Genomic DNA, 13,941 nt, shown 5'->3' with positions numbered 1-13,941 from the left:
ATTTCCAGGCAAAGCATCTAAGAGCTGGTGTGAGACCCTGTGGCTCTCTCTTCTGCCAACAGCCATGCGGCCTCATGTTCTGATGATGCAGCTACAAGATATCAAATCTCCCATCAGCCCAGGTACCTGAGAGACTGTGTGGAAGACAGCCTCCCACTGGCCCAGAGAGCACAGCTGATGTGAGCAAGAAATAAATCTCTGTTAGGTGAAGCCATGGAGATTTGAGAGTTAATTTGCTACTATGGCTTAGCCTAGCCTAACCAAACCTGATTAATACACAGTGGTATCAAAAATGGGATGTGTTTAATGATCAAAATAAATAAATACATAATTTTAAAAGCCTTGTATGATTATAGAACATTTTATCTAATGAAAGTAAATCAAATAAAACATGGATTAAGGATTTGTTGTCATTTTTCATCAAGTAACGATATCTGGGTTTACCTGAAAGCAACAGCAACAAAAATGTCACACACTGTAAAACCCCCTAAATATTTAATTGTCTTAAAAACAACAAATAGGTTATACATTTCAATTCTCATATTATAAAAAAATAGAATTTGTGATGCATGCTAATTTTATTAAAATAACCCCCCCAAAAGCAGTATGCAATAATAAAAAAGAAAATCATATTTACTTATTGTGAAATTTTTGATGTTCTGAGGAGAGAAGTGTGAGAAAATTGCTAACAGGATTTGTTGAAATTGCTTCTGGCAAAATTAAAGAGACACGAACGCAACACTCATTGGAACAGATTCATCAGTGTCTGCTTGCTTTTGCAGCCCTTTTCCTTTTCAAGTGTCTGCTTCAGCCTGTACAACAGTAGTTTTTTCTGCTCAGTAGTAAATGACCTTTATTTCATAGAAGGTATGCTATCCTTTCACGTGAAATAGCCACTGACAAGGTTGTTTTCTATCTGTCTATTATAATCAGCACCACCCTGTCTGCACTGAGTGATCCTGGCCACTGGGCCAACACTGGCAGAAGAAGTCATCATCACAGTTCTGTTGTTTGAATGTTCCCAGTGTTCAAAGGCCCTAATAAATGATCCTTTACTACTTCTTAAAGACTAAAGGGGTTTTGAAAGAGTTGGCTTTGTTTTGTTTTGTCTATAGTACAGAAGATCAAATAAGAGAAAATAGGATTAAAGTTAAGAGAGATTTCTATTGGACATAAAGAACTTCCAGACTACCAGAATAAAAAGATACTGGAATGGAGTATTGAGGGAGAATGCCTGGTCTTTTGTCAGGCACATGATTAAGAAAGACTGACTTTCTAATAAAAGGAAAAATAAACAAATGGGACCTAATCAAACTTACAAGCTTTTGTACAGCAAAGGAAACCATAAACAAAATGAAAAGACAACCTACAGACTGGGAGAAAATATTTGCAGATGATGCGACCGACAAGGGCTTAATTTCTAAAATATAAAAACAGCTCATACAACTAACTCAATAACAAAAAAACAACAACCCATTTGAAAAATGGGCAGAAGACCTAAATAGACATTTCTCCAAAGAAGACATACAGATGGCCAACAGGCACATGAAAATATGCTCAACATTGCTAATTATTAGAGAAATGCAAATCAAAACTACCATGAGGTACCACCTCACACCAGTCAGAATGGCCATCATTACAAAGTCTACAAATAATAGACTTTTAATAATAGTCTACAAATAATAGAGGGCATGGAGGAAAGGGAACACTCTTACACTGTTGGTGGGAATGTAAATTGGTGCAGGCACTATGGAAAACAGTAGGGTGGCTCCTCAAAAAACTAAAAATAGAGTTGCCATATGATCCTACAATCCCACTCCTGGGCATATTCCAGAGAAAACTATAATTCGAAAAGATACATGCACCCCAATGTTCATAGCAGTACTATTTACAATAGCCAAGACATGGAAGCAACCTAAATGTCCATTGACGAGTGAATGGATAAAGAAGATGTGGTACATATATACAATGGAATACTACTCAACCATGAAAAAGAATGAAATAATGCCATTTACAGCAACATGGATGGACCTAGAGATTATCATACTATGTGAAGTAAGTCAGAAAGAGGACAAATACTATATATCACTTATATGTGGAATCTAAAATATGACACAAATGAGCTTATCCACAAAACAGAAACTCACAGACATAGAGAACAGATTTGTGGTTGCCAAGGGTGGGGGGTTGGGGGGGAAGGGATGGACTGGGAGTTTGGGATTAGCAGATGCAAACTATTATACATAGGCTGGATAAACAACAAGGTCCTGCTGTATAGCACAGGGAATTATATTCAATATCCTGTGATAAACCATAATGGAAAAGAATATGAAAAAGAATATATATATATGTATAACTGAATCTCTTTGCTGTACAGTAGAAATTAACAGAATATTGTAAATCAACTATACTTCAATAAAATTAAAAAAAAAAAAGATTAACTTTCTATAGGCAGAAAGCTAGGTCAGATACTCTCTCATAGTCTTTTCCAGTTCTGTGGTTTTATGATTGTTTAAGACTAATATCACAGCAGAATTCTCTTGGCAGGAATTCCCTGGTGGTCCGGTGGTTAGGACTGCACGCTCTCACTGCCAAGGGCCCAGGTTCAATCCCTGGCTGGAGAAGTAAGATCCTGCAAGCCACATGTTGCAGCCAAAAAAAAAAAAAAGAATTCTCTTGCCTTCTCTTGTTTTCATTTATACCATTCAGTGTCTCTGTTTGGCTAGTATTGCTAGGGGACAGTCTGTCCTTGTTCTCTGGCCAAGTGAACACACACACACACACACACCACAGAGGAGGGTCAAATAATTAACTCAGGTATTCCACAGACAGATTCCAAACTGCGTGAGTCTAGTAGAGGAAAGATGTTCACCATTGCCCTCCTTATTGATCTGATTCGTCTCTGAGCATGGTCCATGAGCACAGACCTCACTGGCCTGACCTTGAGGGTGTACCCCCATGGTTGTCCTTAGCACTGGAAAGTGTCCTCATCGACCCCCTTGTCTCTCATGGCACCATGCCCTTCTCCCCCAGCCTCACTGTGCTTTCACTTATTTCTTTTCTCCCCCTTTTCTCCCCACATTCCCTCTCCAGGAGTGGCCCTTCCCCAACATTAGCAAGTCTTTGGCCTCTTGCTTTGACCTGGAAATTCTCTCAGTCCCTGAGTCCCTGCTTCGGGCTATGAGTCACAATTTCTTCCACCTGTTCCTGCTGCTGGATGGGAGAAGAGGGAAGGTTTATATCCTGAGGTGGAGATGGGGTCAGAAGGACATGGGCTGGAGAGACTTGTTTCCTATTTCTTTTCTTTCCTCTCTGTGCTTTGGCCATCCTATTTAAAATGCAGACATCTTGCATCAGATGGGTAATCCCCTGCCAATAGCTCTCAACAACAGGTCCATATATGGGAGTCATATTCTCCTTGCTACTCTAACTTAGGACCTTATCAATCAAACGAGCACTGCTTTCCTCCCCGTCTTGTGTAACATTGCAAGGTCCTCTTTTATTAACCAGCCTTGCGACTAGCCATTGCCCTCTACTAAGAGTTGAAGGAAAGGCAATCTATCCATATGTGTAAGGTCTTATGAAGTTGCAGAGGTCAGCAAACTGTGGCTATGTCTGTGAGCCAAATGCAGCCCACCGCCTGTTTTATAAGTAAAGTTTTATTGGACATAGCCATGCCCATTATTGTCTATGACTGCCTTTGCTCTCTAACAGCAAAGTTGAGTAGTTACAACAGTGACCTTGTTACCAAACACAAGTTCATGTGCCTGACGCACAGTGAGACAAAATAAACTGAAATGTCAGAGTTTGGAGCAGAGAAAGGTTTATTGCAGGGCCAAGCAAGGAGAACAGATGGCTTGTGCTCAAAAATCCTGAATTCCTCGATGGTTTTTGGGGAAAAGTTTTTACAGGCAAAATTTGGGGTAAGGGCTGCGTGGTGTGTGACTTTCTTCTGATTGGTTGGTGGTGAGGTAGCAGGGTGGTGCTCCAGGAATCTGTGCTCAGCCTGAAGTTACCATCCTCCACCTGGGTGGGGGCCTTAGTTCTGCAGAAGAACTCAAAGATATTGTTATGTAAATTCCTTGAGGAGGAACCAGGTCCCTGGCCCAAGGCTGCACTATTGTTTCTTTTTTTTTTTAATTTTTATTTTATATTGGAACATAGTTGATTAACAATTTGTGTTAGTTTCAGGTGTTCAGCAAAGTGATTCAGTTATACATATACACGTATCTATTCTTTTTCAAATTCTTTTCCCATTTAGATCGTTACAGAGTATTGGGCAGAGTTCCCTGTGCTATACAGTAGGTCCTTGTTGGTTATCTATTTTAAATATAGTAGCGTGTACATGTCAGTCCCAAACTCCCAATCTATCCCTTCCCACAACTGTTGTTTCTTGACTGCTCCTCCCTTGTTTCTGCATCCCCTCCCTTCCCTGATTAGCAACTGTTTGAATCTGCCCTTTTGAACTCAGGGAAGGTCAGGGAGGCTGAATGAAGCCTATTTCCTATAAACAAGAAAGGGGGGACACAGAAAGGATTTGTACCCGGGAGCCCCGCAGGATCGTGCTCGGTTTCAACCCTATGGTCCACAAAGCCTAAAATATTTAATATCTGGCTCCTTATAGAAAAGATTTGCCAACCCCTGATACAGTGTATCACACCTAAAAGGAAGACCACTTCAATCAAAACGATTACGCTTAGCTGCTGCTTTTAAGGGTTTTGGGTAGCTTTTTTCTTTTTTTCTTTTGAATAGGAGACTTGGGCTCTGGAGAAGTTAATCCTTTCATTTTTCTTTCCCTATACCCTGCATGCCTTCATTGTGGCTAAAAGAAATGTCATTTTTTAAATGGCAGAATCTATAAAATTGACATATTTTTGTCACTACCAAAAGTTTAATTTAGATGGGCAAGTTCATAAATGTGAAACCTTGGAGTTGCTCTTGACTCCCTCTCCTCATCCCTCTATCCATATCCAACTGGTCACCAAGTTCTACTGCTTCTTCCTCATAAATGTCTTCTACATCAACCCCCCCCCCCCTTTTCTCTATTCTCAGTACCGTACTCGAAGCCCTTGTGTCTCACCCGCACTGTACAATGGCCTCCTACTTACTTTCTTGGCCTCCAAGCCATCCTACCCCAACTAAGTCATTCTCACTATATGTAAAGTGCCCTCCCTCCACTAAATTACTCACCACATGTACAACCTTCCTCAACATGTACTAGTCATGTATACCTCACCACATGTACACCTCTAATCTCAGAATTGGGCTTCTATATTATTAAATAGCACTACTATTTACCTAGTCACTCAAGCCAGAAACCAAGGAATCATCTTTGATTTGTCATTTTCCTTCATATCCCCCACCTGATTGATCAGCAGACCCTGTCAGCTCTACCTCCAATAATTTATAGTAATCCTAACAGAGTTAAAGAGAGTTCAATAGACACTTATGTTCCCAGGCCCATTTAAGAAACAACTGAAAGGTAAACATGGAAGTCATACAAATAGAGATCAAAATATCTAGGGCCTAGACTCAGCTAATTATTGTTCTGACTGGCTCTCCATTTTTATTTCTCATCCCTGCTGTGCCTTCCCTTAGAATGCCAGTTCCATAAATTTCTCTGACATGTGCCCTCTAGGTACATGCAAAACCTGTTTGCCACCTGTAATAACTGTCTGTCCCTGAATCTAACCCATATAACAATTATTTGAATATTTTGTGCTTATCTCCTGGTCTTCCCCTCTCAAATTTGTTCAAATTCTTTGTGACCACTTGGTATAATAACCCCAGTCTTCAAAAGATTTTTCCTCAGTTACTCTTACTGTGGATTCTTCATCTGCTCCTTTTAGAGGAGATCCAGTTTACTCCTGGGTCTGACTTCTTGCAGGCAGGGGGCATTGATTTAGTCAGAGGTCTTACCTCTTTTCATTTGTTTTTTAATAGGCCCAGTCACTACTCCTGAACTAGTAATAATTAAAACATCTTTACCTTTTCTAATACCCTCTTTATAAATAATTAGAACTGAGTAAAATCCCTTTTCCTTTTGTATATATCCATCCTTGTCTCCAAGAGCTCATGCTGATCTTCCTATATGTCTAGTCTCTTCACTAAGCACTCATTCTGTTTCTAGTATGGACTGAATGTTTTTGCCCTCCCCAAATTCATGTTATATACTAACACCCAATGAGATGGTATTTGGAGTTAGGGTCTTTGGTACGTGATTAGGTCATGAAGGTGGAGCTCTCACGAGTGGGATTAGTGCCCTTCTAAAAGGGACCCCAGAGAGCTCACTTGCCCCTTCCACCATATGAGGTTACAGTGAGAAGATGGATGTCTATGAACCAGTAAGCAGACTCTCACAGACACTGAATGTGCCAGTGCCTTGACCTTGGACTTCCCAGCTTCCAGAACTATGAGAAATAAATTTCTATTGTTTATACGCCACTCAGTCTATGGTATTTTGTTATAGCAGCCTGAACAGACTAAGAGAGTTTCCTAAGAAAAGTTTACTCTCCCTCTAGCTAATCCTCTTGTCTCCCTTTATTTTGATTTCATTCTTTCACTTCCTTTGTTCTTATAGTCAGAACGAAGCATAACTTTCAATTCACCCAATCCTTCCTTGATTTCTTGAGAAAACTTCATTGTTGGAAATGAAAACTCCAGGCACAGGCCTTTTAGGTTTTTTTCTACCTAAGAAAGTGGCATATTCTCTTTACCTTAAGAGTGTCCATTCCTATGTATGGGTTTATTAGTAAAATTTACCATTGTTTTATGGGTGAGATTTTCAGTTTGGGGACTCCAAAATCTAAAGCCATGTTTAGAACTTGTGTAACAAATCCAGAGACACTTGGGGCCACATAGCAGGGCTGATTCTTGAGTCTATGGACAAGCCCCATGAATGTTAGTTGTGTCATAATTTTCTCTCTGAGCTCAAACCACTATAAAGTGGAACAAAATTCAGACAGCTGATCTAACACTGCCTACCTAGATCTGGCAATAATAATTTAAAGCCAGAACCTTGTCTAACACCCAAGCCAATATCATCTCTTGACTGGATCATTACAGTAGTTCCTAATTCATTTCCCTGCCACCATTGTTACCAAGCAAGGGCTTGCTGCCCAACGTGTATAGAAGCCAATACTATAGCACTGACTTTTGAGAAAAGAAAAAGCTATATTGTGAGGTTGACCAGCAAGGAGATAGGAGGCAGGGCTCTCAAGTCTCCCCAGTATGGGGTTTGGTCACACTTTTATGAGTTAGGGGAGGAGGGTTGGAATGTGAAAGCATTGGTGGGGATGGTTTGTATTCGAGGGCTTTGGAACTTGGCCATTTATGGTAAGGATGGTAAAGGGTCTTCAGCACCAGATCTTCCTGAACAATGGACCCTTCACTTCTGAAAGTGTTCCTGAATTCAGGTTCTGTTCATGTCCTTGTCGTTTTCTTCCGTGGCGGGGAGAAACTTTGGTTCCCGGTGTTATTTGTGATAAAAAATTTCCCCTCTGTGCCTTCTTTGGCCACGTGACTTACAGTTTTATCCTGTTTCTCTAAAAAACTCAGTATCTTGTTAGAAACAGGATAGGGCCAGTTTGGGGCTGGTTCTGCAGTTACACCATTCTAGTGCCCCCCCCCCCATAGTTCATCTTCCACATAGCTGCCAGAATGATCTTTTAAAAACTTATACAAGGTCAAACAAAGGACACGATCAAGAAAGTGAAAAAATAACTCATAGATGGGAGTTCTCTGGTGGTCCAGTGGTTAGGACTCCGTGCTCTCACTGCTGAGGGCCCAGGTTCAATCCCTGTTTGGGGAACTAAGATCCCACAAGCCATGCAGTGCAGCTAAAAAAAGAAAAAAAGAAAAAGATAACTCATAGAATGGCAGAATGTTTTTGCAAATCATATGTTTGATAAGGGCCACATATCCTGAATATATAAAGAACTCTTACAACTCAACAATAAAAGACCAATAACCCAATTCTAAAATGGGCAAAGGACGTGGATAAACATTTCTCCAAAGCAGATATACAAATAGCCAATAAGCACATGAAATGACTCTCAACATCATTAGTTATTAGGGGGATGCAAAACAAAAAACAAAAAAACAACACATTAAGAGGACGTCCCTGGTAACGCAGTGGTTAAGAATCCACCTGCCAATGCAGGGGACACGGGTTCGAGCCCTGGTCCGGAAAGATCCCACATGCCATGGAACAACTAAGCCCATGTGCCATAAGTACTGAGCCTGCGCTCTAGAGCCCGTGAGCCACAACTACTGAAGCCTGCACGCCTAGAGCCCGTGCTCCACAACATGAGAAGCCACCGCAATGAGAAGCCCACACACCGCAATGAAGAGTAGCCCCTGTTCACCACAGCTAGAGAAAGCCCACACGCAGCAACAAAGACCCAAAGCAGCCAAAAATAAAAATAAATAAATAAATAAAAGTTAAAAAAAAAAAGTGGTGCAGCCACTTTGGAAAATAATTTGGCAGTTCCTCAAAATTTAAACAGAGTTACCATATGACCTAGCAATTCTACAGAAGAGAAAAGAAAGCATATATTCATACAGGTATATACCCAAGAGAAATGAAAGCGTATAGTCATATAAAAACTTGTATACAAATATTCATAGCAGCATTATTCATAAAAGACAAAAAGTGAAACAATCCAAATGTCCGTGAATAGATGAATGCACAAAACGTGGTATACACCTACAATGGAACATCATTTTGCCATAAAAAGCAATGAAGTACTATTACATGCTACAATGTGGATGACCTTGAAAACATTATACTAAACGAAAGAAGCTAGACACAATAAGCTGTATCATTCCATTTATATTAGGCAAATCCATAGAGACCAAAACCAGACTATTTTTTGCTGAGGGCTGGGGAGAGGGTCAAGGGGAGTAACTGCTAACAGGTACAGGGTTTCTTTTTGGGATGATGGCAATGTTCTGGAATTAGTGGTAATGGCTGCACTCGTTATGAACTGCTAAAAACCAATGAATTGTACACTTTAAAATGGTAATACATGTTATATATAAATCATATCTCAATTTTCAAACACACTAATGAGAAAAGAAAAAAGTTGTAGTAGATCATGATCTTCTACTGGTTAAACTCTGCAATGGCTTCCTATAGTACTCAGATAAAATTCAGTCTCCTCACCTTGGCCTACAAGGCCCTATATGATATGATCCCTACCTGCCTCTCTTATCTCATACCCCATCACTCCCTTCACCCCCTGTCTCACATTTACATTACATTCTGGGCTCACTGGCCCTCCCACTCCCAACTTTACACTTAACCGTCCTCCTGTTTAGAGTATTCTTTGCCTAGGGCTGCTCATGGCTGCCTCTTCCTTGTCATGGAGGTCTCAGATCAATTTCACCTCTTCAGAGAGCCTCCCTCACCATCCCCATCACTGTCTATCATATTACCATGTATTATTTTCTTCACAGCATGTATCACTGTCTGAAATTGTTTGTTATACATACATTTTCTGAGAGCAGAGATTTTGTCTGCCTTGTTCACTGCTATCAACCAAGTGCTAAGAATAACGCCTGGCACAGGGTAGAGGCTGAAAAAATACATTTTGAATGAATGAATGGAACCTAATTTGTGAACAATGGAAATTTAGATATTTTGAAGGTGCTTGGGGTGCTGAGAGCTTCAACTGATTTTGAATGAGAACCTCAGAAACCCCATTCCTGAACACATCGAGACTACATATTTAGCATCCAGGGAGAGCAGTAAGAAACAGGAGGGGTGTGGAAATGTACCTCACCATCATTTCCAAATTACCAAAGACAAAATTTTATAGTTGTGGAAACCATGATAAAACTGCCCAAAGTTTATGAAATCAGCTATATAAATCTTGCCACATAATTCATGATTCTGTCTGTTCTCTGAGAGGAGAGTTGAGGCACGCACACACTTGATCTGGGCTCCTTGGAGGAGATCAAAGGGAGGATGGCTATGAGGCAGCACAGTGGGGCATCTCTGGGATTGCAGTTCAGCCCAGACCCTGGGCTCGAGCTTTGTTCCTGGGAAGGGGTAGTAATAAAGAACAGAGCCCCCGAAAAGTACAGAACACAAAGTGCATCTGCTTTGGGGCCCAGGAAGAGGGTAAGCTGGGAGAGACGGGTGGCATAACAACCATTAAGAATGGAATTAAGGGGACTTCCCTGGTGGTCCGGTGGTTAAGACTCCATGCTCCCAATGCAGGGGGCCGGGTTCGATCCCTGGTCAGGGAACTAGATCCCGCATGCCACAACTAAAGATCCCGAAGGCCACAACTAAGACCGGCACAGCCAAATAAATAAATAAATAAATAAGTATAAATATTTAAAAAAAAAAGAGAGAGAGAATGGAATTAAGGAGCAACCAAGAATATGCCTGTGCTGGGAGGGAGGGGGATGTCTAGGTAGTGGGAACCACAGGGCTGACCTCGGGGGGCAAATGATGATGCCAGGAGCCAGGGAGACACCTCTGAAAGAGACACCCTACTGTTCTTGAAGGATCTGAGGCCTGGAATTTCCATATTTTGCTGATGAAGACCGAACCACACACTGCTGTTTCACGTTTCATCAATATGACCTAGGGAAATGTGGTTACACATATAACATAGGGAACAGTGCTCATATTCCCTTATCCAAATGAGGAAAATATTCTCTTTTTATTCTGAGATAATCTATGAATCATATACGTGGAATCATTAAGTGGAAGCAACATTAGGGGGAGGACCATCTGCCACTGTATATTTTAGTGAATTTGATCATGAGGTGAAATGCCTCCAAACTAAGCCAGGTGGAAAAAGGATGTAAAGATAATTTAGGTTTAGATTATCAGATGAGGAGAAAAGTTTACTGAGGTAGGAAAGAAAAAGCTTGGAGGGTTGAGAAAGTGAGGTGGTGCAAAGAAATCAAAGGCTGGTTTAGAAACAATAACCAATATTATGAAATGGGAAGAATAGATTTTTAAGCTTAAAAAGGTAAGGCTTAAAAAAATTTTTTTTAATGAAAAAGGTAAGGCATTATTTTAAATCAGTTTGAACATTTACATGCAAAGTATTGAAAGTAAGTGAAAGTGATTTTTAGAAAGTTTAAATCTAAGAAAGGAAGCAGAACGTGATGTGGCCCAGCTTGCCCAGACACACTGAGGTAGTACCTAGGGATGACCTCCACCGTGAATTAGATGCATGTCAGGTTAAAAGAAGGAATGTACTGCTGGCTTGCACAGATCTGAATTTCCAGAGCAGCCTGCAGGATGGCCTCTGCTGTCAAGCCATCCCGCACACTCTGTTGCCCAACTAATCTGCCTGAAGTAGGATTTTAATCACTCTAAAGCCTTCACTGCCTTCCCATCCATGTCTTACAGACTCTACCCTGAATTCTGCCTGGATGTCTAGCCCCACCCTACCTATTTAATCTTTGCTTTTAGTTCTCTCCGGAACACATCCCTCTCAAGGCCTGCCTCTCCACTTGTCCTGCACCTGGGTCTTTGCCTAAGAGGCTGCCTTTGTCTGAAGTGTACACTGTCTCCTGTCTGCCTAGCCACATGCCACCCTTCTGTCAAGGTGGAGCTTACATTTCACTTCCACCATGGGTCTTTCTTGATTGCCCCTATCTTTGAACTCCTCAAATACAATTTACTCAATTACACACTGCCATGCATTATTCGCTATTCTTGTACATGTAGTAGCATCAGGAGCTAGCGGAAAGAGAAGAGAGGAATTAATAACAGAGGGGAGTGAATTCCCCATTTTAGATTCGGATTTGGATGTGGGTGTCAATAAAGGATGGAGGAAGGACAGCAGAGTTATCCCAGAGGCTTTGGTGCAAGAAAGGAAGCAGGGTCAGTTGTAATGAGCCCCTTGCTTTCCCTGTCACTTGGCAACAACATCTTCAGTTTTAAGTTCAGCGTCATGAGGAATGAGAAATTTATCTGGATGTTCCAGATAATGGAAGCTTACCGTGCAAATTCTTGGGTTCCACCCTACCTACTGAATCAGAATCTCTGAGGGTAGGGCCCAGCAATGTGTGTTTTAATCATGCGCAAGGTAATTCTGATGCATGGTAACATGAGAGAACCACTGCTTTCGAGCATAAAAACTTGAAAACTACTTGCCTTTTGGAATAGAACAGGCAAAATATAAAGTGGTCCTTTCTTGTGGGACCAGAGTCGCCATACGAACACGACTTCTTGCCCAGTGCCCGTTGCAACAAGCAGCACATCGAACTAAACACCACGCTGCCAGGGCAACAGTCCACCTGGTCACCTCATTCAGGCAACTGACTGCACTGCTGTTTGGGTCCACTCAGCCCTGATCATTACTTATAACAATACTGGAGGGATTCTTTCACTTGGGACTTGATTAAAAACAATGCAAAGGCTAATTGAAGCTGAGTGAACCACAGTATAAAAGAAAATGCATGCCGTTCACTAATTACACCCACACAATGCTACAGAACAGACACTGCGCAGTGGCATTCTGATGTTGTATTCCAATGTCTCCACTAAAGAAGTGGTGGAAATTCTTCGGCAACTCTCAGGAAATGTTTCTGTTCTCAACTGGATTTCAGATTTTACATTATCCAGGCTTTACCGATTCTCCTCTGAATAACTGACTCACTCTGTTCTGGCCACACACCAGTTTGCCCAGGAATGACAGCTGCTTTACAAGTCCTTTAAAAGAATTCTCAAAATCTGCATCTGCAATTGCTCAAAGTTCAGATTTACTGAGATACCGTCCTGGACAATGGCTGTGGGGTTGTAGCTGTCCTTGAATGCATTGTGGTGAGCCTGCCACCAGCTTCGTACCGCTGGGAAGTGGCCCCTTTTCCACGCTCACAGCTTTGCATCTGTCTCTGATGAGCATCTCTGTGCTCTGCCTATATCGAGCTTTACAATGAGATTCATAACCAGTTCAGTGCCTTTTGGGAAGAAATAACTTCCAGACTGAGTCCAAACTGAAGAGGATTTCCTTGGACCCATATGAAAACTTGACAGATGCTGCCAAAATGCCTCTCAGAGGGGTTTACCAATGTGCCCCAGAAATGTAGGGGATGCCTGTTTCCCTACAGCCTCACTGGCAGAGACAGAAATTTCTTTTTCCTGGGGATATCTTAGTATCCTATGCCATCTTCCCGTGACAGTCACCATGAGAAGAACTTAATCATCTTTCTTCAGACGCTGCTCCTTCCTCTCAGATGCAATTTTCATTTTCAATTTAGTTCAAAGAATTGAACTGAGAACTTACTTTGAAACTACTCCTCACAAGTATAAAATCACAATGCTGGCTATGATATTTGTAATGACCTCTATTCTTTTTCTGTTTGAAGATGAGTCAAGAAGGAAAAGAAAATTTTAAACGGTGCTGCCCCTTTTTGTATAATAGAATTTGGGGTCTCATGGTATCTACCTCCGTATTCCAAGACTTGTCTTTTTGTTTCTGTTCATAGAAAAGCACTGTTATTTATTGGGAGTCAAAAGGTTCCCTTACCACACAGTACTGTCCTATTCTTAATTTCTAATACAGCTGAAGTTCAAAAGTTAATCACTAATGCAGAATGTTAATTATAAAGGAAACCAGGCAGAAGAGAGGAGGAGTATATAGGATCCTTCTGTATTTTGCACTCAATTTTTCTGTAAACCTACAACCGCTCTAAAAAATAAAATCTGTTAATTGTAAATTACGTAAATCAATTTTTATTACTGCTCCATTATTATAATATTTGTGAGATAAGATAAAACCAAATACAACAAACTGTCCATTTCAATTTTAACTCACTACAAATACTTTCCTACCTGAAAATTAAATATCATTAAAAGAAAGAGAATAAAATAGTCTATTAATTTTTTAAGGCAAAAAATAGAATGGGCTATGTAACAAAATGCTGTGTTTTTTAAAAAATAAATTTATTTATTTTATTTTATTTATT

General features: G+C 40.7%; 1 long non-coding RNA gene across 2 annotated transcripts in view; it reads left to right on the top strand.

Moving 5' to 3' along the window:
- Positions 1–13,941, top strand: part of LOC309659149 — an 87,528-nt gene that overhangs the window by 52,714 nt on the left and 20,873 nt on the right. The window contains exon 3 of one of the 2 annotated variants that reach the window (XR_014262626.1): positions 9–11,014. The exons of the other annotated variant lie outside the window; for it this stretch is intronic. This is a non-coding gene — a long non-coding RNA (uncharacterized lncRNA). Of the gene's footprint in view, positions 1–8; positions 11,015–13,941 lie in introns of those variants that run through there. 2 annotated transcript variants of the gene reach the window in all.

The sequence above is a fragment of the Balaenoptera physalus genome (assembly GCF_965194825.1).
Source record: "Balaenoptera physalus genome assembly, chromosome: 4".
In the NCBI taxonomy this organism is placed as follows: domain Eukaryota; kingdom Metazoa; phylum Chordata; class Mammalia; order Artiodactyla; family Balaenopteridae; genus Balaenoptera; species Balaenoptera physalus.
The sequence above is the reverse complement of the archived record's forward strand: the minus strand, read 5'-3'. Positions and strand labels throughout refer to the sequence as shown.